Source organism: Oryctolagus cuniculus, chromosome 6 (assembly GCF_964237555.1).
Source record: "Oryctolagus cuniculus chromosome 6, mOryCun1.1, whole genome shotgun sequence".
Taxonomy (NCBI): domain Eukaryota; kingdom Metazoa; phylum Chordata; class Mammalia; order Lagomorpha; family Leporidae; genus Oryctolagus; species Oryctolagus cuniculus.
Genome location: NC_091437.1, coordinates 121331211 through 121358243, shown reverse-complemented (window position 1 = coordinate 121358243; position 27033 = coordinate 121331211). Strand labels below are relative to the sequence as shown.

Here is a 27033-nt window from a genome sequence, read left to right as displayed (position 1 = left end):
CCTGGTCTCCCATGAGGGTGCAGGGCCCAAGCACTGGGCCATCCTCCACTGCACTCCCGGGCCATGGTAGAGAGCTGAACTGGAAGAGGAGTGACCGGGACAGAATCCGGCACCCCGACCGGGACTAGAACCCGGTGTGCCGGCGCCGCAGGCGGAGGATTAGCCTATTGAACCACAGCGCCGGCCAACACAGACTTATTTTAAACACACACATATACACTCACAAATAAAACAGAAAACAATCTGTTTATAACTTTGAAGGCTGGTTGGGAAAACAAGAGTCTTCTCTAATTTTTTTCCAAACATGCCCTGAAACATCACTTTATGATTATCAGTGCAGATGAACAGAAATAGCACTTTCACAAGGGCATAGATATTAGCCCTGTTCTAACACCATTTGTCTTGAAGGAAGGAATATGTGTTTTTCCTAGATGGTCCATTTTATTTCTTTAACCAATGAAAAGTTTGTATACTGTAAGATTTTCAACTCATAAGCCATAGAGGTTTTGAGGTGAGCTAAGGATAGTAAGGCTGCAACCTCCCCTGGATGCAACCTTTCCTCATTCTTCAATAGGTTTTGTCTGCTCTGCTTGCCTTCATCCCTGCTGAACTTGGGTTATAATTCCCTGTCTTCTTTCAAAAGGAATGGGCTGTGAAATTGACACTAATAATAACTCTAATTTACTCATTCAAATATTGTATCCTATCCATTTTCTCTGGGCCAAGAGCTCCCTTAGTTCTCAATGACTGTGCAATGTGAAATTGAATTGACTCAGCCTCACTCCTAGCCTTGGATTTAGGGCTCTCTCCCTAGAGCAGTCCTTGACTCCAGATATCTCAGGAGAAGTAGCAAAGCTCTGTGACATGGCAACTTAGCCTTTTGACCCAAAAAAAAAAAGATGTGACCTGTCTCTGATTTCTAAGGATGGAGAGATGGTACCCTGAGAAGGGTAATGGTGATGGTCCAAGAAGATTTTTAAGAGGGAGTTTCAGGTGGTGGGTGTTTGGCATAGGAATTATGTCCATGTCTGATATCAGAATGCCTGGGTTCAAAACCTGACTCTGCTCCTGACTCCAGCTTGCTGCTAATGCATACCCTTGGAGGCAGTGGTGATGGCTCAAGTAATTGGGCCTCAGCCACCTATATGGGAGACCTGAATGAGCTTCCAGCTTCAGCCCTGTTGCAGGATTTGGGAGTGAATATTCATTCTCTCTCTCTCTCCCTCCCATAAATAAATATATAGTTTAAAAATGAGTGATATTTATACTACTGGTACTCAAAACTTTCTGGTTACAGTTTCCCAGTAAAAGTGACTTTTTAAAAAGCTGGGCAGAGGATGTAAAGAATTTATCTTAAATGTTGTAAACTGAATGGATTCCACCTCTAGGAGTCATGACAATGTCTCTGGTATTATGGATTCTTGGAGTAGATATACCATCTAATTCCTGCGACTGCAAGCCTGCAACATCACTGTTCCTTGACTTGGTTTTCTGTTCAGGTAGATCCAGAGAGTTTTCTAGAAACAGAATTGAATTAAAAGCTGAGAGCTTACCTGAAGCTGGAGGCTGCAAAATTCTGGATAGAAGTATGATTACTGGTATCTCTGTGGTTAGTGAGGGTTCTGCAGAGAAACACAACCACAGAACATTGGAAAGAGATTTATTGTAAGAAATTGGCACATGTGATTAAGAAGACTGGCAAGTCTAACTCTTCAGTGTAGACTGGCAAGCTAGAGACTCAGGAGAAGCTGTGCACAGATAAAGTCCAAAGGTCAGCAAGTGGAGATTCAGGGGAGCTGATGGTGCACATGAAGCCTGAATGGAGTCTGCTTGCTTGGGAGGCTTCTCTTTTGGTTCTATTCAAGCCTTCAATTAAGTGATGAAACCTACCTATGGAACATAATCCACATGCTCAAAGGTCACCATTTTAAGTGTTAATTTCATCCTAAACACCCTCCAAGTTAATTAATAAGATCAACTCTGTACTTTTCATAGTTCCCAACGAGAAGCAAACCCCCAGAGACAACTAAGTGTCAGCCAGAGATTGCTCTGGTATGTATTTAGCTTTGATAGGCATCCATGGTGTAGTAGGCAATAGAGGCATGGGAACAGATCTTATGTAAGAACACACATGCTCAATGCCACTGTGAGATGCTTAGTATTTGCAGACATCCTAAGCTTCAATTTTGGCAGCAAACCTGGAAACTAGTTATTGAGGCCCAGTCTAAATACCACAGTTCATTCCTAGGTAACAGAATGACCCTGTTTTCAGATCTTGCTGTGTTCTTGGATTCTCCAACAGTTGATGAGAACATTAGACAGCAGATCTCAGTTTAAGGCTGTGAGGGTGAATTCTTGATGATGGTCACTTCAGGTCACCTTTGCAGTAGCCCACAGGAAATATTCAATTTAAGCAAATATATCAGACATGGGTTTTCTTTTATCAATCCATGCTGACTTACCTTTAATGAATTAGAGAGAAATCCATTCCACATTGCCTGGATAAAGATGTAGGGCTGATGCATAAATCTTGACTTTAAGAAGAGGTAAATTCAAACCAGAGTTAGTAGTTCATGCCTTTTGAGGCCATAACAAGGATATTAATGACTCACAGTTACGTAATTATTTGAGCCTATTTATATCTCAGGAGCCCTAAATATCACTTCTCTTGCCCTCTGGTATCCATTCAGACTCTGAGTTTGGGATATCAGTGAAATCCACTGCCTCTCATCACTGATCTGTTCAGCCTTCCTCACTGCATGTCTTTGTTGGACAGAAGTCTTTGACTTCCTTTGCTCTTTTGTTTATTTGTATTCATTTGGTAGAAGAATAACTCATTCATTGCTTCCTGAGCCAGTCTGATTGAAAAAAGAAATTCAGAACTTGTTTTCAGTCAGTTCCTTTTAAAACTGTCCCCTTTGTCTCAATTTTGCTCTCAAGAGATAGGACCATTGTGGAAATTAAATTATAATTAGGGTCAAGGACTTTGAAATAATGACCTCCAGACTGACCTCTCTGTACTCTTAAGTGTCTCCTGTCAGTGCACCCAGCATTGGGTTCTGGGCCATTTTAAACCTGTTTCCAGAATTGCCACCTGACACTTCACTGTCACACAATGCTCTGCCTTAGTAAATGCATCTGTTATATGGTACAGCGCTAAATGCTTTCCTGAACTCCAGATAAATTATGTCTGCTGATTTGGTAATGTGGCCCAAGAATTCAATTTAGGTGAATTTATCAGACATGGCCTTTCTTTTATCAATCCATGCTGACCGACCTTTAATAAATTAGAGATAAATCCATTCCGTATTGGTGGATGCACAATCTGAGTAGAAGAGTAATCGGCACCGGATCTACAAACATGCCCCTGCCTAATTTCCTGCCCTTAATGTGCTCCAGTCTGTGACAGGGCACAGAGAGGCTCATTCGAATTGCTTCAGACTCCTGAAGAGGCAAGTGCGATATGAGGCTGGAAGACACGTGGGTTTCTTTATGCCTGAGAAATGTAGGCAGTGGGAGCACAGCTTCATCATCCAAGTAGGCTTTGCGAGGCTTAGCTTCCAGATAAAGGGTCTGTGAAGCTCTTAGGCCAGTTCTTTGTCATCTCTGTGACTCAGTTTCCTAAGCTGTAAACTTAAACTGCCGAGAGAGGTGATCCCTCAGGCTGCTTTGAGATTTAATAACTTTCAGCCACAGGGAAACAAAGCAAGAAACAATTGCTTGTACTCCAAGGTCAAATTCAACTAGAATTAAGACTGGCCTGATGCTCGGGTGGGAAACTGAATGGCTTCAAATTATCTTGGCCGTGATTAAATGTGTCCATTTATGAACATCAGAGAAATTTAGAATCAAGCAACGTAAAATTCTCTTATTCCAGTAACCTTAGGATAAAATTATATTTGAAAAAGGTGCCAAGGAATATTCTCTGAAATGTTGTCCTTGCAATAACCCATTTGAACTTCAATGAACTTAAGATATTTACACCTCCTGAGTTATAAGGAAAAGTTTCAGCAAACCAATACCTGGGTTTGGCAAGATTACCCACAAGAAAATGGTCCCATGGTGATATAACTTTATGATGATGTAATAGTAAATGCTACACACACACAATCTTTGAGACTTGCAGTCCCATTAAGATCCCATAAAGGATCTAAAAAGTGCTACTATAAAGGAAACTATTTGACTTTATGTATCCCAGAATTTTCAAATTTATTTGATATTGGCATCCACTTTTGTTGATTAATTGCTTGCTTTAATTTTTTCCTCATGCAATGCCTATTAAAGTCACTCAGAATTAGTATTCTACAGAGCACACTTTAGAGAATGCTAGTCTGTCCTTTCCAGAAATCTTCATGTCTCTTTGCATGCCATTGTCTTTTAAGACAGCTTTTGTTCTTTCTTTGGAGATGTGTCTATCTCTACAAGTTGTGCTCATCCTCGATACTTTAAAGACAATTTGGCTCTAATTTCCTGTGTTGGTAAGACCTATACTTTCCAAAAGTGAAAGTGTTTAGTTTAAGCTACTTTTGAGTTACCCTAGGTAGCTTTTAATATTTAAAGATGCCAGTTAAGCATGTAAATAAGAGGATAGGTAAATATATATTTATTTAAAAGCCAAGGGATCTTTAGCAAAGTTTCTCATAGCCTTGACTTCTTTGGAGAAGAAGAGAATGGCAGCAACACCCATGTGTCGTGTTGATGACATGGGAAGGAGTCTTAATGTAGTGTGTTCTGAACTAGCTGAGCAGTGAGAGAGCTGGAGGTGCTCTGGAGATGCCAGCGTGCTGGGTGCTGCATTGAGCTGGAACCATAACACGAGGTGGTGCATTGAGAAGGTGAGAGTGACTCTTGTAAGCTGGCCCTGGCATCTGCAATAATTGCTAACAGACCACATTTTTCCTCATTCCTTTCTACCCTTCCCCCAATCTCCAGCATACTAGCAGTGTACTTTATTTCTGAGTTATTAAAAATTACATCTTTCTTATATTGAATCTTGACAGTTGCCAGCTGACCTCTAATTGTTTCCAGGTCTGAGGTTTCAAATTTACTGATTTCCTTTTTGATATTTTAATCATTCTCTGTCTCCTGCTCATTCCCTCTTTTGAGGATTTGCCTTGTCTTCAGAAATTCTCAAAGCAGCTGTGAGGACCCTAGCTCCTTCTTATTGTTAAATATTTCTTGACATTCTGAAGGGAAGTGACCAACTAGGTAGATAGGCGCTACAGTCTACACATCTGTAGCTAGCTTTGAGTAATTGCTGTTAACAACAGAGCACTAGGCTCAGGAACTCCGTCCAGGATGTAGCTATGTTCATCTTCCTCCTCTAGATCCTACTCCACTTCACTGCTTTCCCTGGAACTTCTGTGATTTTTATCTAGTTCTTTAGGTGAGACTGGGGCAGTGTAGAAGAACTTAGTACTGAACCCCAAACAGGGGCACAGGATAAAATAATAAAGTATAACAGGGCACAAATGCAGTGAATTTGTTTTGAGGATTTTTGTAGGGATAGAATTGGAATTGACTATGACCTTGTCTAAACAAGATAAGAATCGGAGAACTCAGAGGGCTTCCATAGCCTTGGAAACTCATGACTGGAGCATAGGGAGATTACTGATGCCATAGACAGGAGTGTCAATTGATAAAGTCAACAACAGGAGTCACTGTGCACTTACTCCTCATGTAGGATCTCTATCCTTAATGTGCTGTACATTGAGATTTAATGCTATAACTAGTACTCAAGCAATATATTTCACTTTGTGTTTCTATGGGGGTGCAAATGGTTGAAATCTTTACTTAATGTATACTAAACTGATCCTCTGCAAAAAAAAAAAAAAAAAAAAAAAAAAAAAGAAAGAAAAGAAATTATCAACTCCCAACTTGACCCTCACTGGGATTAAACATGACAATAGGTCTGATCTGATTTCATCATCATTTAAAAAAAATCATCTATTATTTTTCACTTTATGTTTCTGTGTGGGAGCAAACTGTTGAAATCCTTACTTAATGTATACTAAGCTGATCTTCTGTATATTAAGATAATTGAAAATGAATCTTGATGTGAATGGAAGGGGAGAGGGAGTGGGAAAGGGGAGGGTTGTGGGTGGGAGGGACGGTATGGGGGGGAAGCCATTGTAATCCATAAATTGTACTTTGGAAATTTATATTCATTAAATAAAAGTTAAAAAAAAAAGAATTGGAATTGACGTGTGCATAAATGAATCCAACTCAGTGGAACTGTGCTATTTGAGACCAGATGATGTATTAGCCAGCATTCGTCGCTATAACAAATACTAGAGAAAACTACTTATGAAATAAGAAGTTTTTATCTAAAGAGTTATTTATTTAAAAGTCAGAGTTACAGAGAAGCAGAGGCAGAGAGAGGGCGCCTGTCTGCTGGTTCACTCCTCAAATGACCGCAATGGCTAGAACTGGGTGGATCCAAAGCCAGGAGCCAGGAGCTTCCTCCAAGTCTCCCACGTGGGTACAGGGGACCAAGGACTTGGGCCATCCTCTGATACCTTCCCAGGCCATAGCAGAGAGCTGGGTTGGAAGTGGAGCCGCTGGGACTTGAACCAGTGCCCATATGGGATGCTGACACTGAAAGGTGGCTGCCTTACCTGCTATACCACAGTACCAGCCCCGAAAAAAGAAATTTTATTTTGACTCATGATTTTGGAGCCTTGCCATCCAAAATTAGGCAGCCTCATTGATCTGGCATCTGATAAGGGCAGTATATGGTAGAACAGAGAAAGGATCACATGGTGAGTCAAGAGGAAAAAAGAATGGTAGCACCCAACCCAGGTCCTATTTGTAAGCAACCTTATCATGAGAATTACCCTCCAAATGCACACTGTCATTGAACCAAGGACCTCCTATGAGGCCATTGATACCATAAGCGGATCAAGGGTCCACTTTTAATCCATTAACAATTAATATTAATCCATTAACCATTAACATAAACTTTTGAGACTAAGCCTTTAACACTAAGCCTTTGAAGGGATACACAAACTATATAAAAACCATAGTACCAGAGACCTTGTCTTTTTAATGTTGTATCCTTGGTGCCTCACATGGCTTGTGGCTAATATACCAGGCACTGAATAAATGTGGTGAATTAACAATGCATTTTCTTCTTCCTCTTTATGGCTCTGATCAATTATCAGAGTTTGAGATAAACTTAGTAAGATCTAGAAGGAACCCTCCATGCTTCTGTTTAGTGACTTTCTCATGCATAACACCAGTTATCAGTTTCCATTTTTTGGCCCAAGAATATATTACAGAAATGATATTATAGCACTTCCCTTTAAGAAGCAAGTATGAATATATACATCCATAGAATGCTTGAAGATGGAATTATCTTATTTCAACGTTAAATTCAACATTTTCATTTTACAGTGTTAAAGTGGATCCATTGGAAGTGAAATGATTTCTCCAAGGGAGTCTTGGGCTGCATAGAGTGCACAGTGGGCACTTTATAAATAGAAATCACGTTGTGTGGGAGTGTTGTTGTTAATCCCCTGAGAACTCAAGCCTCTATATGCAGGCAGAGTAGCCTCTTTCAGCTCTGAAAAAAATCACCTAGCCAAAGTGACAGATTCTGCAAGGTGGAAATGATTTGGAGCAGAGTGAAAAATGTGAGAGACCTACAGGGGACCTTGATGGCACCTGCTTCACTTCGTTTTGTGCAGGGTTGACAAACAGCTCTTCTTCAGAACATGACAAGAGGATGGTAGGGGGTTGGAAGGGAACGTGTAGCTATATTTCTCTTAACTCATAGCAGATGCCACAGGGAATGCATTGCCTCACTGGAACACCAATTGGGGTTCAAGAGTTCTGGGAGATTGCCACAAGAATCCTAGAAACACTGATGCTGATAAATCCTTTTTTTGTATGATTTACATGTATGTGTATTAACATAAGCATCATCAAAGTAATGTCAGGTCAAAAGATTTGAAAGAAGTCTTTGTAAGGTCATGTCATATACTTAAGGGGAATGCAAGATTTAACTGGGGATGTTGTTGAAGCAGGCCTTACTTAATACCATTATGAATACAACTTGTGATATTAGAAATTTGACTTATGTGACTTTATCACTACACACAAGCTAATAAGACCTAGTAAAATTCCAAATATGAGAATAAATAGAGTTTAAAGTAAGGATATGAACAACCTCTGTGGGCTCCATATTTTCTATGTCTTCTCTTTCCATTGCTATTCAAGGCCAGGACCAGGACCTGGAGAAGAAGGTTGTAATAGATGGGCTCATTGGTCCCCAGCTCTTCACACATCTTTATGTTAGAATTAAACCTCTGTATTCTTTGACTCATGATCTTCCCCTCTCCCTCTAAGGCAGGGTGGGGAACATCAGATCTGCAGACCTTATAAGGCCTATGAAATCATTTGATCTGCCTCTGATAAGGCAATTACAGTTGGAACTCGGAACCCAATAGATGGACTGCAGGCTAATTTTTAAGTTGTTAATTTTGTATGGCCCAAGGGTAATGTTGTAAATATCCAAATGACCCTTGCCCTTGGCAAGGTTCCTAACCCTTACTTAAGGAATAGTAGGTTTCTTTGCCCCCTGGTTTTGGTTTTGGTCATGTGACTTGCTCTGGACAATGTTAGAGGAAGTAGTATGAGCAGAGACTGAAATGTGTAGTTGGTTTGTCTTCTTGAACTTCTTCTATTTGCCAAGAGGGTAGGCCTCAGGTGGCTGATGGTCCCAGAAGAATAGGCAAGTGAAACAACCTGAATCCAATCCAGAGCCTACAGCCAACTCAACAAATCCACATCCTAAAGCACCCCTTTGAGCCCAGGTTAAATTGGCCAAACAGTAATTGGTCTACCAAACCCATGGAGTCCTGAGATTTTTGAGGTTGTTTGCTACACAGCAGAAACTGATGCTAAAGAGAGATGTGTGGGAACAACTTCTACAAATGCATGGAGAAAGGAGAATTCTTAACCATATGGCTGCTCAGGGTAACTAAACTTTACCACCCAAAATCCTGGACCACATGATTAGCGGAGGCTTTGTTAGGAATCCAAAGTTGGATAGAAGCTCATAGGAATGAGCAATATGGGTAGAGGTGGGCCAGAAATTTGAAAGAAAGGCAATGGGGCTTTGCAATACTTAAAGTAATCAAAATAAACAGTTGTGAAACCAGGAAAAGGCAATCTCCAACCCAGGGGTCTGTGCTGGGCTGCCTCAGCTTTGGTACATTTAATCTATCGCATTAACACAGCTTTTAGAGTAACAGTCCTTCAAAAGGATCTGGACTCGACTTCTAGTGCAGTTGCCAGGGCCTAAAACTGTCAATTAGGAAACCATTTACCCAAGTAAACCCCCTCCGCTGGCTGTCAGGTGAAAGTTATTATTCCAAACTTCATGTTGGCCCTTTCTTTACATGCGGATCCAAACCCTCCAAATCTGCTTCACCATCCAAATCACATTCCCAGAGGGTGTTTCAGAAATGAATGCCCTTTGAAACAGTGTGTGGCTGTGCAAAAGTTAGTCCTCACAGCTTTGTCTCAGAGTAGGTGTGATACAGCGGTTTGATTTGGCATGGAGCTGGGCAAACCTTTTCCACGCCTGTTTCCTTGATTTTTTTCCCTCTCTCTTAGTTCTAGTTTCTTTCTATTGGTTAAAGTAGGCTGAAAAATCTGTCTGGTCCGGTAGGCGCATTACCTTCATACTTCTCATGGAAGAGTGATAAACCCAAGGGTCATGATCCTTTCTCATCTGGGAAACATAGGACCATAGCATTTTATTGAATCACCTCCCTGAAAGGTACCACTCCCAGTGAGAAGGGAAGCTCATGCTTCCTGAGTACTTCTGCCTATGTTTTCTCGTTTAATCCCTGCAGGCCTTCTGAGTGGAGGATCCATTATTCCCAATTCAAAGAGAAAAAGAACTGAAGATAGAGAAGTGATATGATGGAGGTGAGATTCCAACATAAGCCTGTGTTACTTAAAAGCCAGTTTCCCTCCTTTTTAGACAGTGCTGTTTGGAGAGGGGATGATTCTATTGGGAAAGGTTTTTTAGGCCTATTCCCATTTTGTGATAGACTAAGTCCCTCTTCATGTAGACCTGTGTCTGAACATAGCAAACTCAGCATATTTTATCCTATCTGAAAATAGTTAAAGTATTAAAATTCCGAGGCATCATAAGTTGCCTTATACCTGCTGATCTCCTGGCCTTTGATCTTAATCTCATTCACGTTCAGTCTCCGCAAAGTGACACAGCAAGCAGAAGGATTTTGTTTGTTTTTATCAGGCTCATTTTCTTTTTGAGTTACAGGTTCATAGGTAACTTGAGAAGAAGGTTTAGGGACTTTTCATATCCTCCCTTCTCCCATATGCACAATGTCCCCCATTCTAAATGCCATTCATCAGAGTGGTACATTTGTTACTACTGGGAAATACATGTCACACCACAGCCACTCAAAGTCCCCGGTTTACAGTAAGATTCACTCTTACTGTTGCATATCCTATGGGTTTGGAAAAATGTGGAATAACATGTATACACCATTGTAGTATCACATAGACTATTCTTACTACCCTAAAAATCCTCTGAGTTCTGCCTATTATCCCTTCCTTCCAACCCATCCATCAGTGGGTAACCACTGACCTTACTTTCTCCATAGTTGTCTTAGCCAGAATGCCATATAGTTGGAACCATACTCTATGTAGCCTTTTCACATTGGCTTCTTTCATTTAGTGATATTGATAAAAGCTTTCTCCATGTCTTTTCATGGCTTGATGGTTCATTTCTTTTTATTGCTGAGTAGTATTTCATTGCTTTAAGTGCCACAGGTTATTTACCCATTCATCTACAGAAGAGAGCTTGGTTGCTCCCAAGTTTTGGCAATTATGAATACGGTTGCTATAAACATCTGTGTGTCGGATTTTCTGAAGACATAGATTTTCAAGTCCTTTTGGTTAATAAGAAGGAGTCTGATTGCTGGAGTATGTGGTAAGAGGATAGTTTTGTATGAAACTGACAAAGTTTCTTCCAAAGTACTATTTTGTATTTATACCAACCACGCAAATTTCTGTTGCTCTAGATCATCACCAGCATTTGATATTATCATGTTCTGTATTTTGGCAATTCTAATAGGTGTGAAGTAGCATTTTACTCTTTAGAATTTTCATTTCCCTGATGATATATGATGTGGAGCATCTATTCATAGACTTATTTGCTATATGTGTATCTTACTTGGTAAAATGCATGTTAAGAAACTGGTAAGTTTTTTTTTAACAGGGTTGTTTTTTCTTACTGCTGAGTTTTTATTTTATTTCTATTTTTTTTTAAGTTTTGGAATACTTTAGCATATTTTTAAATTGTAAAATTCAAATTTTCAGCACCTACATTGCTTAAACCGACTGTACTAGGCTATCAGTTTTCCATTCTCTTGTCTTTTTGTTTGGAGATGACCAGTTCCTTTCTTCCAGATCTTTATACAGTATCTTGTACATTGTCATGATCTATAGTCACCTCACTGTGCTGCAAAACATCAAAACCTGTTATATTCACTCTGTGTTTTAGTACCCATTATCCAACCTTCCCCCATATCACTTCCTCCACCCTTCATAACTTCTAGTAATCACTATTTTAAAATGGAGACGGAATTTCATTGTACATGGAATATATAATATATGCAAAATATATTTTATGTATATATTTCATATACTATACGTATATATAAATTTACATGCATGATAGATAACATGCAATATTTGTCTTTCTGTGAGTGGATTATTTTGTTTAAAACAATGATCTCCAGGTCCACCCATTTTGTTGCAAATGCCTGGATTTAATTATTTTTATGGCAGAATAATATTCTACTGGAATTATACAGAAAATTTTCTTTTTTAAATTTAAGTTATGCAAATTTCATGTATTTCATATATACAGACTTAGGAACGTAGTGACACTCTCTCCCACAGCCCCCATCCATGGTCCAATCCTTCTTCCTCCTCCCGTTCACATTTCCACTCTTAATTTTTACAAGGACCAATTTTCAGTTTACTTAATGATCATATTGTTAGCCTTAACAAATAAAAGATTTCAATAAATAGTGTGAAGGAAAAAAAAAACCACTGTTCTTCAATGGAAGAGACAAAGGCTGTAAACAATCATCAAATCTCACAATGTCTGTCTACTGAATTTCAGGTACTTTATTAGTTACCTCAAATCAGGGAAAATATATGGTATCTGTCTTTTTGGCAGTGGCTTATTTCACTAAGTATGATGTTTTGCAGTTGCAACCATCTTGTCACAAAGGACAGGATTTCATTTTCTTTTTAACAGCTGAGTAGTACTCCATAGTGTATATATACCATAATTTCTTTATCCAGTCAAGAGTTGATGGATATCTGGGTTAATTTCATATCTTGCTATTGTGAATTGTGCTGCAGTAGACATGGGGTACAGGTACAGATGCTAATTCCTTGTGGCTTGGGTAAATTTCCAGAAGTGGGATGGCTGAATCATGTAGATTTCTGAGGTACCTCCATACTGTCTTCCACAGTGGATGTACCAGTTTATGTTCCACCAACAGTGGACCAGGGTACCTTTTTCCCTATATCCTTGAGAGCATTGGTTGTTTAGTGATTTATATGAGAGCCATTCTAACTGGAGTAAGATGAAACCTCACTGTGGTTTATATTTGCATTTCCTTGATGGCTAGTGATCCTAAGCATTTTCTCAAGTGTCTGTAGGCCATTTGAATTTCCTGTCTTGAAAAATGCCTGTTCAAGTCTTTGGATTACATTAGCTAATTTTGTGGAGGATTTTTGCATCTGTGTTCATCAATGATATTGGTATATAGTTCTCTTTCTGTGTAACATCTTTTTTCTGGTTTAGGAATTAAGGTGATGCAGATTTCATAGAAGGAGTTTGGGAGGATTCTCTACCTTTGAGTTGTTTTGAACAGCTTGAGAAAAATTGAAATTAGTTCTTTTTAAAGTATCTGATAGAATTCAGCAGGGAAGATGTTCAGTCCTTGGCGTTTCTTTGTTGGGAGGGTCTTTATTAGTGATTCAGTTAATAACTTGGATATTCATCTGTTTAGGTTTTTGATGTTGTCTTGACTCAGTTTTCAGAGAGTGTATATGTCTAGGAATCTATCCATTTCTTCTGGGTTTCCCAATTTGTTGTCATAGAGCTCTTTGTAATAATTCCAGATGATTATTTTTACTTCTGTGGTATATGTTGTTAAATTTCCTTTTTCAAAAAACCCTACATGAAAGATCTCCGCGAGTGAGATCCCAGTGAAAAGAACAGGAACAGGTCATCAAAGAAGGAGGTACATTTCTCTGAAGGGAGGAGAGAACTTCCACTTTGACTACGACCTTGTCTAAATATGATCAGAATCGGTGAACTCAGGGGGCTTCCATAGCCTTGGCAACTCATGACAAGAGCCTAGGGTGATTACTGATGCCATAAACAAGAGTGTCAATTTGTTAAGTCAACAACAGGAGTCACTGTGCACTTACTCCTCATGTAGGATCTCTGTCCTTAATGTGCTGTACATTGTGATTTAATGCTATAACTAGTACTCAAACAGTATTTTTCACTTGTGTTTCTATGTGGGTGCAAACTGTTGAAATCTTTACTTAATATATGCTAAACTGATCTTCTGTATATAAAGAGAATTGAAAATGAATCTTGATGTGAATGGAAGGGGGGAGGGAGCGGGAAAGGGGAGGGTTGCAGGTGGGAGGAAAGTTATGAGGGGGGGAGCTATTGTAATCCATAAGCTGTACTTTGGAAATTGATATTCATTAAATGAAAGTTTAAAAAATTCCCTTTTTCATCTCTGATTTTATTGGTTTGGGTCTTCTCCCTCTTTATTTTTGGTTAGTTGGGACAATGATGTGTCAGGTTTTTTTTTTATGTTTCCAAAAATCCAGTTCTTCATTTTACTGATCTTTTGTGGATGTTTCTGGTTTCAGTTTTGTTCATTTCTTCTCTGATTTTAATTATTTCTTTCCTCTTACTATTTTTGGAGTTTGGCTTGTTGTTTTCTAGGTTCTTGAGGTGCATTGATAACTCATTTATTTGGTACTTTTCCAATTTTTTCATGTAGGTTCCAACTGCTATAAACTTCTTAACTCTTAACACTGCTTTTGCTCTATCCTAGAAGTTTTGATGTATTGTATTGTCATCTTCATTCACTTCCAGAGATTTTTTTATTTCTCTTTTGATTTCTTCTGTGATCCACTGTTCATTCAGGAAAATGTTGTTCAGTCTGCATGTGTTCGCATATTATGTAGATATTCTTGAGTTACTGATTTCTAGTTTCATTCCATTGTGATCTGAGAAGATGCATGGTATGATTTTGATTTTTTTTAATTTCCTGATTCTTGCTTTATGTCCTAGCATATGATCTATCCTAGGGAAAGTTCCATGGACTGATGAGAAGAATGTGTATTCTGCAACTGTGGGATTAAAAGTTCTGTAGATATCAATTGGGTTCATTTGGTCCATAGTGTTGATTAACTCTGTTTTATCTTTGCTGAGTTTCTGTCTAGTTGATCTCTCCACTGATGATAGTGGGGTGTTGAAGTCCCCTGTTACTGTTGTATTGGAGTTTATATCTTCCTTTTGATCTGTTAACATTTCTTTTAAATAGCCATGCACCTGTAACTGGGTGTATATACATTTATTATAGCCACAGCTTCCTGTTGAATGGATCCCTTAATATTTACACAGGGCCCTTCTTTGTCTCTCAACAGTTTTTGTGGAAAAGCCTATTTTGTATGATATTAGGATTGGCAACACCTGCCCTTTTTTGGTTTACATTAGCATGGAATATATTTTTTCCATCCTTTCATTTTCAATCTGCATTTATCTTTGTGGGTGAGATGTGTTTCTTGTAGACAGCAAATATATTGGTCTTGTATTTTAATCCATTCAGTCAGTCTGTATCTTTAAATGGAGAGCTGAGGCTATTTACATTCAAGGTTACTATTGGTAAGTAACAACTAGCCCTGCCATTTTTCCATAAACATTCCTACTTTGGATTTCTTTTGTATTTTTACTGGGGGACTTTCTGCCTTTAAATTCTTTTGTAATAATGGATATCTTTCTGTGTTTCTATGGGTAGCACATGTAGCACATCCTCAAGCATCTTTTGTAAGGCTTGATGGGTGGTGACAAATTCTTTCTGTTTGTTATAGAAGGACTTTATTTCACCTTCATTCATAAATGCAAATGAGTGCCTTCCAGGATACAGTATTCTGGCTTGACAGTTGTTTTCTCTTAAGAATTATACTGTATCTTACCATGCTCTTCTAGGGTGTAGGGTTTCTGATGAGAAGTCATCTGTGAGTCTAACTGGAAATCCTCTGCAAGTAATCTGGCATTTGTCTCATGCACATTTTAGAATCTTTTTTTGTTTGTTTTACTGTGGCAAGTTTGACTACAATGTGTCGTGGTGAAGTTCTTTTCTGTTCATGTCTGTAAGGAGTTCTCTTCCTCTACTTGGACATTCTTTTCTATCTCCAAATTGGGGAAGTTTTCTGTAATTATTTCACTAAATAGGCCTTCTGGTCCATTCTCTTTTTCCACACTTTCAGGAACTCCGAAAACCCATAAGTTGGGTCGTTTGATAGTATCCCATAAATCTCCAACACTGATTTTAAGGTTTCTAATTTCTTCTTCTTTTTTTTTTTTCATCTTCTAGTTCAGATATTATTTCTTCTGCCTACAAAGTTTTCCGTTATGACTTTCTACCACATTTTCATTTGATCTATTGAATTCTTCATTTCTAATATTTCATTTTGATTTATCTTTAAAATCTCAGTTTAATGGGAAAAGTTTTCATTCATGTCTTGTATGTTTTTTTTTTTAAGTTGGTGGATTTGCTTCTGATTGCTTTTGAGTAATCCTATGATTAATTTTTGAATTCCATTTCTGGCATTTCCTCAGTCTCTTCATCTTCACATTCTAATGTAGAAATGTTGTTGTGTTCCTTTGGAGGGTCATGCTGTCCTCCTGATATTTGTTTCTTGAATTTCTGCATTTATTTTTACGTATTTGTAGAGTTGATGTTTTTTCCTCTAATGGCTTTTGTCTTTGAACTATTCCTCTGTGGCTTAGTGGAATGTCTGTATTTTCAGTGAATACCAAGAGGTGTGTGGTGGGTGTGGTCAGGGAGCTCTGGTCAGTACATATGTAAGTAAGTATATAAGTATCCAGGGTAACACCCTAGTTGGGCGTGGTAGATCTCCTCCTGTTTATAGAAGGTTAGGAGTGGTCAACTCTGTTGGTGTGATCTCTCCCTCACCTCCTCTCCTTCAAACTGAGCAATACCTGGGTGTTAGATCCCAGTGTGTTGAACACTCATCTGTGCACCGTATGAACCATACAAATGATCTGTGAGCACAGTACCTGCTGTAATGTCCTGCTCCAGGAACCCCAGGAGCTCTGAACATGATTGCCCAGAGACCCAGCTGCACTCTGCACCTTGTCATGTAACCAGGGAGTCTCCTGGAGCCAGCTCTGCCTAGGCATCTTGATCCTGGGAGGCTGGGTATGTCTTACCATTCTACGTGGGTGCCTAGCCAGGCTGAAAGTCAGTGGGGACTGCAAACTTTTCCCTCTGTTAGAGTCTCTCTCTCTTTTTTAAAGCATCAGATTAATTTTATTTAAATGAGAAAAGATACAAAATGCTTTTATGAAGGCACATTGCAGATCTTGTTGACATATTATTATCATTTTTAAGACAAAACTCTGCTATTTCATAGCTGTGTGATTTGGGGGATCTGATGCTTAATCTTTGCAAACCTCAGTTACATCTCCAACATAGCATCATTGTGACTTTAAAAATAGTTAATAATACATGTGAAGAGCACAGAGTAATTTCTGGAGTGTGAGAGGTGAATAACAGAAGTTGAGCCCCTCAACACCAATCTGAACATGATAGCCCATACAAGTATTTATTTTTTCACACCCCCAGGTTTGATTTAGAGCCATCTGATAGAAATATAATGAGACCTGGAGTCGGTGCTGTGGCATAGCAGGTCAGGCCCCTGTCTGCAGTACTGGGGCATCCCATAAGGGCACTGGCTCAAATCCCAGCTGCCCTACCTCTGATCCAGCTCTCTGCCATGGCCTGGGAAAGCAGTAGAAGATGCACAAAACCTTGGGCCCCTGCACCCACGTAGGAGACCTGGAAGAAGCTCCCGGCTCCCGACTTTGGATCAGCGCAGCTCTGGTGGTTGCAGTCGTTTGGGGAGTGAACCAGCAGATGGAAGAACTCTTTTTTTTTCTTTTTTGATTCAGTATATATTAAGTAAAGATTTAATCAGTTTGCACCCACACAGAAACACAAAGTGTGAAAATACTGTTTCAGTACTAGTTATAGCATTACTTCACATTGGACAACACATTAAGGACAGATCCCATATGAGAAGTAAGTACACAGTGACTCCTGTTGTTGACTCAATAATTTGACACTCTTGTTTATGGCGTCAGTAATCTCCCTAGGCTCTAGTCATGAGTTGCCAATGCTATGGAAGCTTTTCGGATTCACCTACTTCAATCTTATTCCAACAGGGTCATAGTCAAAGTGGAAGTTCTCTCCTCCCTTCAGAGAAAGGTACCTCCTTCTTTGATGGCCCTGTTGTTTCCACTGGGATCTCACTTGCAGAGATCTTTCATTTAGGTCTTCTTCTTTTTTTTTTTTTCTTTCCCAGAGTGTCTTGGCTTTCCATGCCTAAAATACTCTCATAGGCTCTTCAGTCAGATCCAAATGCCTTAGGGCTGATTCTGAGGCCAGAGTGCTATTTAGGACATCTGCCATTCTGAGTCTGCTGTGTATCCCACTTCCCATGTTGGATCGTTCTCTCCCTTTTTTATTCTATCCGTTAGTATTAGCAGACACTAGTCTTGTTTGTGTGATCCCTTTGACTCTTAGACCTATCAGTGTGATCAGTTGTGAACTGAAATTGATCACTTGGACTAGTGAGATGGCATTGGTACATGCAATCTTGCTGGGATTGTATTGGAATCCCCTGGCACATTTCTAACTCCACCATTTGGGGCAAGTCCGATTGAGTATGTCCCAAATTGTACATCTCCTCCCTCTCTTATTCCCACTCATATTTAACAGGGTCTCTTGATCACCTGTGTACACAAGAGCCACTGGCTGAATGTTGCACTCTCCCCACCATTGCTGCCAGTACAGCCAGGAAGGTATTTTGTCCCAGCCAGTTGCTGTGCACCTGCACGAAGTCTTCCAAAGCTGCTGCCCACACCCAAAATGGCACCAGTCCTTTCTCAGCCAGGCAGCAGGCACTATTACAGGTAAGTTGGGGCTAGGTAAATGTGCTCCGTCTACTTCCACTGGGTCTGTGAGCAACCGCTAGCCTCCAGGGCTCCATCCAGACTCACGCCACACTTTCCCTCTGGCTATATCATCATGGTTTGCTGCAGTCCAGTCTCACCTCCATCTCCAAGCTGCCGCCAAGTCGCCTCCTGCCCTGGCTGTCAACTGCTGCAGTCATGTGTTGTGTTCGTGTTTATACTGTGTGTCTGTACCCTCCACGTAGGTTCACAGCATTCCTCTTCCTCTTATAGGATTTCCAGTGTGGTTTTCGTTCTCTGATTCTTCCCTGAGATGCACTTCCTACTCTTTGAAAGACAGAGTTACAGAGAAAGAGATAGAGAGAGAGCTATCTTTCATCTGTTGGTTCAGTTCCCAGATGGCTAAAATAGCCATGCCTAGGCCAGATCAAACCAGGAGCCTGGAATTCCATCTGAGTGTCCCACATAGGTGGCAAGGGTCTAGGCACTTGGGCCATGTTCCGCTACTTTCCCAGGCACATTAGCAGAGAGCTGGATTAGAAGTGAAGCAGCCAATACTCGAACCGGTACTCATGTGGAATGTTGGCATATGCCACAATGTCAGTTTCTATTCTTATTTTTTTAAAGATTTATTTATTTATTTGAAGGGCAGAGTAACAGAGGGAGAGGGAGGGGTTGATGGGTAGAGAGACTCTTCACCAGATGATTCACACTGCAAATGGCCACAACAGCCAAGTCAAGGCCAGGCCAAAGCCAGCAGTCAGGAGCTTCCTCTGGGTCTCCCATGTTGGGCCGTCTTCTGCTGCTTTCCAGCAGGGAGCTAGATCAGAAGCAGAGCAGCCAGGACCCAAACTGATAAGCCACAGGCAACAATTTAACCTACTACGCCATAACACCACCACCCCCACCCCCCACACACACCTTTTTTTTAAGGTTTATTTATTTATTTGAAAGGCAGTTTGAGAGAGGGGGGTTGACATATTCTTTTTTTTAAAATTTCTTACATATGTACTATTTAAACCCTCTCCTACTTTTTAAAAAAAGAAGGCTTGGTACTTCCTGTACTTTTTTTTTTCCTGTGGGGATTACTCTGAGCTGTTGTCTATATCCAGACCCTGTCTAACCATTTGGCTCATTATCTCTAACAAAAGGAATTAGATGAGTTGTAATAACTCTTCAGGGTGGTTAAAATGAACACATTCTTTTGAATTTGCCAGATGCTTTTCCCCCTAATTGTATATTGCCAACCCGCTAGGAACATCACATTTACAATTCTAAATACTCCTATGAATCACAAATACGAACAACACCCAACCTGATGATGGAGTGTTCCATTTCTGCCTTCTTTCCAGCTACAAAATTGTGTCCTTTTATTTGGTTTTGAGCCTGGCATCTATCTAATAAGGTACTTTGACCCAAGGTCCAAGATCTGAGCTAATGATCTCTGAGATGTTACCAAAGCCTTTTGTGGAATTCCAAGTATATAATGTCAGTCTTTCCATGGTCACTATGGAAACTATATCCTAGCAAAATTCAGTCACTTACTTCGGAATGACCTATCCCCTATAAAACTAAATTGGCCATTTCTAATAAACTTAAGCTTTTAAAATTGTTCCTTTACTAAATCATTTGTAATTGTTTTCATTAATATTCTTACCATGACCAATAGTACAATTAATATGAAACCAAGTCAGAATATCAAGACTGCTTTGGTGCAGTGGGAAAACTATTGGGCTTGAAACTGGGACACCCAGTATTGGAAAAGACTTTGTCATTTACCCCCTGACTCTATTCAACTTGTATTGCCTTTCTGAATCTGTTTCTTTCTCTGTAATATGGGGTAATAAACTAATTTTGCAAGATCTTCGTTAAGATTTGGTGAAATGGCACATAGTCAGTGTATAGAGTATTTTGTGTATAGAGTACACAAAATGTCTTCATCTTTGTAACTATGTCTCCCACTAACTTTTTGCTACTATGAATGATTCATGGTAAGACAGGCTACATTTAGATAAAAGAATCTATAGATACTGTCTTAAAACTCAATCTAAAAATAAAGAGTGAAATGCCTTTTACATAGGTTGTGCCAAATACAGATATCAATCCATGAGCAAACACCATTAGGGGCATGTCCATCGAAAGCATTTATAGAATTCTAGATTTGTAGTGGCCTCAGTAATAATCCCCATCTGTAAAGCATTTATAGAATTCTAGTAGATTTTGTAAAGTATTTACAGAATTCTAGAGGGTTTTCTGTTAATATTTGCTCTAGCATGACTGCAGATTAATCATTGCCAATTGAATATTAGGAAGAAGCTCCACAATGGCATTTTGAAACATGTTATTCACTTTTGAACTAGACTGAGGTATGAAATACCTGCTGGAACCAGTTTGAACTCATAAAATACATCTGTTGCAAATCTGTGGGAATGGAGACCTTATTTCTTGCTTTAATTTTTGACAGCAAGTGAAGTATACTTGTGACTCAATCTAGTTGTGAAATTACTATTCTGAAGTTTTTTCATATAACTGTTTTGCCTTGTAATCTTGGGAGAAGTCATTGCAAACATTATCAAGTCTACAGAAAAACCGATTTTACAGCCATTTAATGTCAGTAACAGCAGTTGAGAGATTCATTGTTCTCATTCAGAAATATTTCCATTTTGATCTGAACACAATAGATTGCAATAAACTTTATCACAGAAAAGTTATTGAACTGAAATATGGCAGAGCAAATTGGGATATTCATCTGGTTCTGACAAATATTCAAATAAATGATTAAATCTATGACAGTGAATTAATTTTACTGTCAACACTACTGGCTCAGTAATGCACCAGATTCAAATATATTCCACAAATGACTTGATGGTTAATATTACAATGAATAACCACAGATTTTTCAGCTTTTCATCTTCACAAGCTGTGCAAATTTTTGCAACTAGTTACAATATTAGTGTGTCCCTCACTTATTTTTACCACCATCAGTTGCAACTCATCTTATTAAATGATTCTACTTCAGCTGAAATATCCTCTCCTGTGGTTGTTCCATGCAGACTATTTATTCATAGACACGTGTTCCTCATTCATAATAATTCCTTCAATAAACAACTTGGTATTAAAAAAACCCTAAACTACAGTGTTTGAGCTGTTCCTCCCACCAAGCATTTTACAGAGCTAGTAAATTGCCACAATCCAGAGAGAAACTTTAATTTTCTTTTCTTCACTCTTACCAAGATTCCTTTTGGAACTCATATTGACTGATGGGTATGTGTAGATATGAAGACAAGTGATACAGTGAAAATTCCCAACTGGTGTCTCAATCCTAGATATTTCTAAATTAAATCTATTTGACTTTCTTATTTTCATTTGTTCAGTAAAAATATAGAAAAATCAAATGAACACTCAGAGCAGTCTATTATAGTTTAACCATAGTACAAATCTATCTAGGAGTGGGAGGGAACATCCTCTGGGGGAAAGCAGTTCTGTTCACTGGGTAATCCATCAACCATCCCCTCTGTAAATAGTCATCTCTTAAAACACATGTCATTGTTGATGTGATATTTTAAGATTCTGGTTAACATGTAACCTTACATTCTGAGTGTTTAAGATTCTGAGTAGTCAGGCTTATTCCTCTTCAATCACAAATTTATAGGATATCTCAATGACTTTGTTGCAAAAAATGAGATTTTTTTTTCCCCAGAAACTGCCATCAACCGCCATCTTAGTGTGGCTAATTTTTCTATGACCTCAGTTGATAAAACAGATTCATTTTACTCTTGAAACTTAGGTCAATCCATCTTCAGACATTCCAGTGTTCCGCCTGGTCTGAGTAAAGCTGAGACAGTTGTCTCTAGTCATTTGCAGTTTGTGAAACACAAGAACTGCTCTTCTCATAGATTCAGTCCTCCTCTTTATGGTAATTGACCTCCTGGTACTAGGTGGGTAAGGAAAGAAATTTAAGCCATCAACTCCTTAGATCCCTGATTAGGGGAGACAGTGGACCCTAGGACTCCTTCCCAAGGAATTCCTACAGGCAGTGGTGATCACATACCAGCCAGCCTCATTGACTCTCATCTGGAGGTTCCATGACAGTGCAGAGTGCACAGAGCTCTTTGAATCTCATGATCTCTTGAGGAGGAAGCAATAAGACACCTTCAGATCTTCAGTCAAGAGCCTAGGGGGCTGTTTAGAGGATTAGTGGTAGACTGATTCTGAAACTACAACTCAGCACCATTTAGCTAAGTTCTCAATTGGACTGAAGTGGTCAGCTCATCTTTCTTGTACAACAGAGAAACAAGAGAGCCCTCTTTGGAAGAAGGTTATATCATCTGGAACCTCTATAGTTTTTTCACACACAAAATCTGACATACTTTAAAATATTTACACTAGGAATGAATCTACGTATGTTCCTGTTATTGGAAGTAGCACATGAAGACTAAAAAGTAAAAGTTAAACAAATTAGAATATGAACAAATTAAATGAAAAGGCAGAGAATTTATTCTGGAAACCCAATAACTTTCTAATAATTCTTGATAATGAAGAATTCAACCCACTTATCCATAAGATGAATTGCACGTAACAAATCTTTAAAATATTCCATGGAAGTGCTAGTGAAATTAACATGAAAAATAGATAAATAATCATATTAACATAGTTAAGTCAATAATGGTAGAACAAGAAATCAAAAAGCTCAAAATGAAATAAAAATATTAACAACACAATTAATAAGCTTGGCTCATTGAATAAATATAGACCATTGCACCAAAGAATGACATAAAATATTTTACCAAAATTGAGTAGATGCTATGTCATTAAGTAAATCTCAAAATTAAAAAATTGAAATTATATAAAATATGCTTTCTGAACACAGTGGCATAAAAAAATCAGTAACAAAAACCTGATTAGAAAAACTTGAACTCCCAGGAAATTAAACAGTAGATTTACAAATAATCCGTGTGTCAAAGAAGATATTAAGTTCGAAATTAAATATTTTAACTGTATGATGACAGATATAAAATATTAAAACTTGGGACATTCAGTGAATGTATTTCTTAGAGGGTAATTTATGACTCTAAATGGAGAGGGATGAATAAAGTCTGGAAACCAATAATTTAAACTTACAGCTCAAAAAATGAGTACAGTCCATCAAATCAAACTTAAACAGAATAAAATAAATAATAAATATGGGAAAAATCAATGGAATTTAAAAACCACAAATAAACAATAGAGAAAAACCATGAAACATTTTTTACAAAGATTAATGAAATTAATGTCTCTAGTAAAAATGAGTAACAAAATAAATGATCAAAATAGGATTAAAAAGAAGAACATCACTACGGATCCTATAGAAATCAAATTACAATAAGAGGGGCTGGTGCTGTGGCTCAGTGGGTTAATCCTCCACCTGTGGCACTGGCATCCCATATGGACACTGGTTCTAGTCTCTGCTGCTCCTCTTCCGATCCAGCTCTCTCTCTTATGGCCCAGGAAAGCAGTAAAAGATGGCCCACATAGGAAACCTGGAAGAAGCTCCTGGCTTTGTATTGGTGCAGCCCTAGCCATTGCAGCCATTTAGGGAGTAAACTAGTGGATGGAAGACCTTTCTCTCTGTATCTCCCTCTCACTGTAACTCTCCCTCTCAAATAAATAAATAAAAATTTTTTAAAAATTACAATAACAGCACATTATGAAAAACTGGACACCAATGCATTTAGTAATCTGGAAAAAAATGTGCAAATTACACAAAACTTTTTACTACAACTATCAAAAGAAATAAACTGAACAGTCCAAATGTTAGTTATTTTAAAACAAAATTCACTCTTAAGATTACTTCCTCATAAACACAAATGCAAAATATTTTAACAAAATATAAGAAATTTAAATAATTTATAAAAAGGTTAATTGAACATAACCAATAGATTTTTATAGGTATCAGAGGTTAATTTAATGTTAGAAAAATAATGTAATTCACTGTATTAACAGAAAAAAGGAAGGAAAAGAAAATATTGTCAATGGAATAAGAGAAAACATCTGACAATATTCATTATCAATTAATGATGGAAATTCATGGAAATCTAGAAATGGTAACTTCTTTATTTAGTAAAGAATATCTAAAAAATTTTGTATGATATATCAAAATCAGTCATCAAATTCTGAAAATATCTTCTTTGGATTCAGGAGAGTGTATGGTATAAAACACAAAGCAGGCAGAGCTAAACTTTTTGTTTTTAAGATTTCTTTTAATTTATTTATTTGAGAGATAGAGTTACAGACAGAGAGGGAGAGACAGACAGAAAGGTTTTCCACCCGCTGGTTCATTCCACAAATGGTCACAGTGGCTGGAGCTGAGCCAATCCAAAGTCAGGATCCAGGAGTTTCTTCTAGGTCTCCCATGCAGGTGTAGGGGTCCAAGCACGTGGGCCATCTTCTACTGCTTTTCCAGGCAGCAGAGAGCTAGATGGGAAGAGAAGCAGCTGGGACTTGAACCATTGCCCATATGGCATGCCAGCACTGCAGATGGAGGCTTAGCCCGCTACAGCACAGTGACGGTCCCCAAAGTAACCTTGTATGTAAAAAATCTGGTATAGTGATTACCCTCTATATAAAGGAAGCAATAGGGGCACTTTGGGGATGCTGGAAATTTTCCTGATTTGGTGTGGCTACATGATCTAATTCATATTCCAAAAATTCATTGATGTGTTCACTATAATATATGTAATTTTCTTCATGTTTCTCTCAACAGAAAGCTGAGAACCTTTATATTCTGTTAGTTACTTTGTGATATGTATGTCAAGATTGCTGTAAACTGTAGTTGCCCTATTATGCTGTAGAACATCAGAATTCTTCCTTTGTAGTTGTTCAGGTGCCTCAAACATATAGAAATTACCCAAGTTTGAGGTAGTAAAAATACTTACCTTGATTTGATCATTAGACATTATACACATACATTAAGTTATCATCTTATACCCCTTAAATATGTACAAATATTATGTATCAAACAACATAAAACAAACCATAATAAGTTGTTTTTTTTTTTTTATTATTATTTTTGACAGGCAGAGTGGACAGTGAGAGAGAGAGAGAGAGAGAAAGGTCTTCCTTTGCCGTTGGTTCACCCTCCAATGGCCGCCGCTGCAGCCGGCGCACCGCGCTGATCCGATGGCAGGATCCAGGATCCAGGTGCTTTTTCCTGGTCTCCCATGGGGTGCAGGGCCCAAGCACCTGGGCCATCCTCCACTGCACTCCCTGGCCATAGCAGAGAGCTGGCCTGGAAGAGGGGCAACCGGGACAGAATCCGGCGCCCCAACCGGGACTAGAACCCGGTGTGCCGGCGCCGCAAGGTGGAGGATTAGCCTATTGAGCCACGGCGCCGGCTCACCATAATAAGTTAATTCAAAACCATTGTGATGGGTGTTTAAAAACTCAACTGCTATTTCATATAACTGGCATTTTCTCATGAAATACTAGGTTCAGTTCTTCAGTGGTCAGGCAGTTGTTTCCCAGCATTTGGACACAGCCTTAGCAAGGGCTGAATGATGGACATGTGGCAGCCTATTTAGAGAATTTGAGCTCCCCAGACAATGCCCAGAAACCAGACAGACCTTTCATCAGTCTCCCCATAGCAAAGTGAGCTTTTCCAACACCCTTTCCAGGCCTCAGATAATGCAATTCTATTTTAGGAAACTTTCCTAGTGTGTGTAGCTGCCCAGCAACTGTCCGAAGGAAAGCTGCTAAGCCACGGTAGACCTATTTATTTATTTGCACTGTCCCTGATGTGATGGAAGGCGAGGTGAAAAGGAAAAATCCCTTAGGACTCAAACCACACATTGGACAGTGGCAGGAGTAAAAGTGAACAGTAAGCACCTTGCCAGGTGCGTGGATCAAGAAGCATAAACCCAGGAACTTATTCATCAAGAGTGATAGTCATATGCCTGGGATGACAGCCTGTGAAACCATTATCCAAACAATATTCTACAAAGATATTATACATTTGATTTCTAGACCTAGAAAAGAGCTCTTCTTCAAATTTCATTGTATGTTAGCATCAGTTCATTTCCCACAGCTTCACATATGGTCATTGAGCCAGGTGGAATGGTGGCACATTTGCTAAGAATTTTGTTGACTCCTATTTTCTTAGATCAGAAATCCACCCAACCAGGTTTAGCAAAAGAAAACTACCTTTTACCCTTTTCCTAACAGGCAACATAGTTTTGATAAGTTAACATCTCATTTTCTCAAGAAGATCTTTTGGACTTATTCTAACTCACAGTCCCTACTTCCTTCTCTGAACTTTAGAAGTATGAACAGCTTACAAACTAACTGATTTTACACACACACACACACACACACACACATGCATACACATACACACACAGACATAAATTTGATATGCAAATTTTCAGTGACACAGTCCTTTGGAGTACTGTTCTGTCCTAACAGAACTCTCCCTGCATTTTTAACAGAGAATGGTTTCCCTCTTGCTCTAACCTACTTACTGTGATGTCCAGGCTACTGCCTGACTTTCTAATATTCTTGCTTGTTCACTCCTCCCTTTTCTCATTATTCTTTAACCACACTGGCTTTTTTTCTTTTCTCAAGTATGCTAAAGAAGTTCTGGTCTCAACTCTTTGTGCTTGCTCTTCCCTCCACTTAGCGTGCTATTCCCTAAGATCTTCACTTTAGGAGCTCCTTCTCTGTATTCAGGTGTTAGCTTGAACATC

At 38.9% G+C, this 27033-nt stretch overlaps 1 long non-coding RNA gene across 1 annotated transcript; it reads right to left on the bottom strand.

The window, feature by feature from the left end:
• Positions 1–213: 213 nt before the first annotated feature.
• On the bottom strand, positions 214–21977 carry LOC127490738 (uncharacterized). The gene is made up of 4 exons (XR_011389244.1): positions 19629–21977; positions 8171–8234; positions 2463–2534; positions 214–1622 (listed from the first exon to the last, which is right to left on the bottom strand). It is a non-coding gene; the product is annotated as an uncharacterized lncRNA (long non-coding RNA).
• Positions 21978–27033: the final 5056 nt, after the last annotated feature.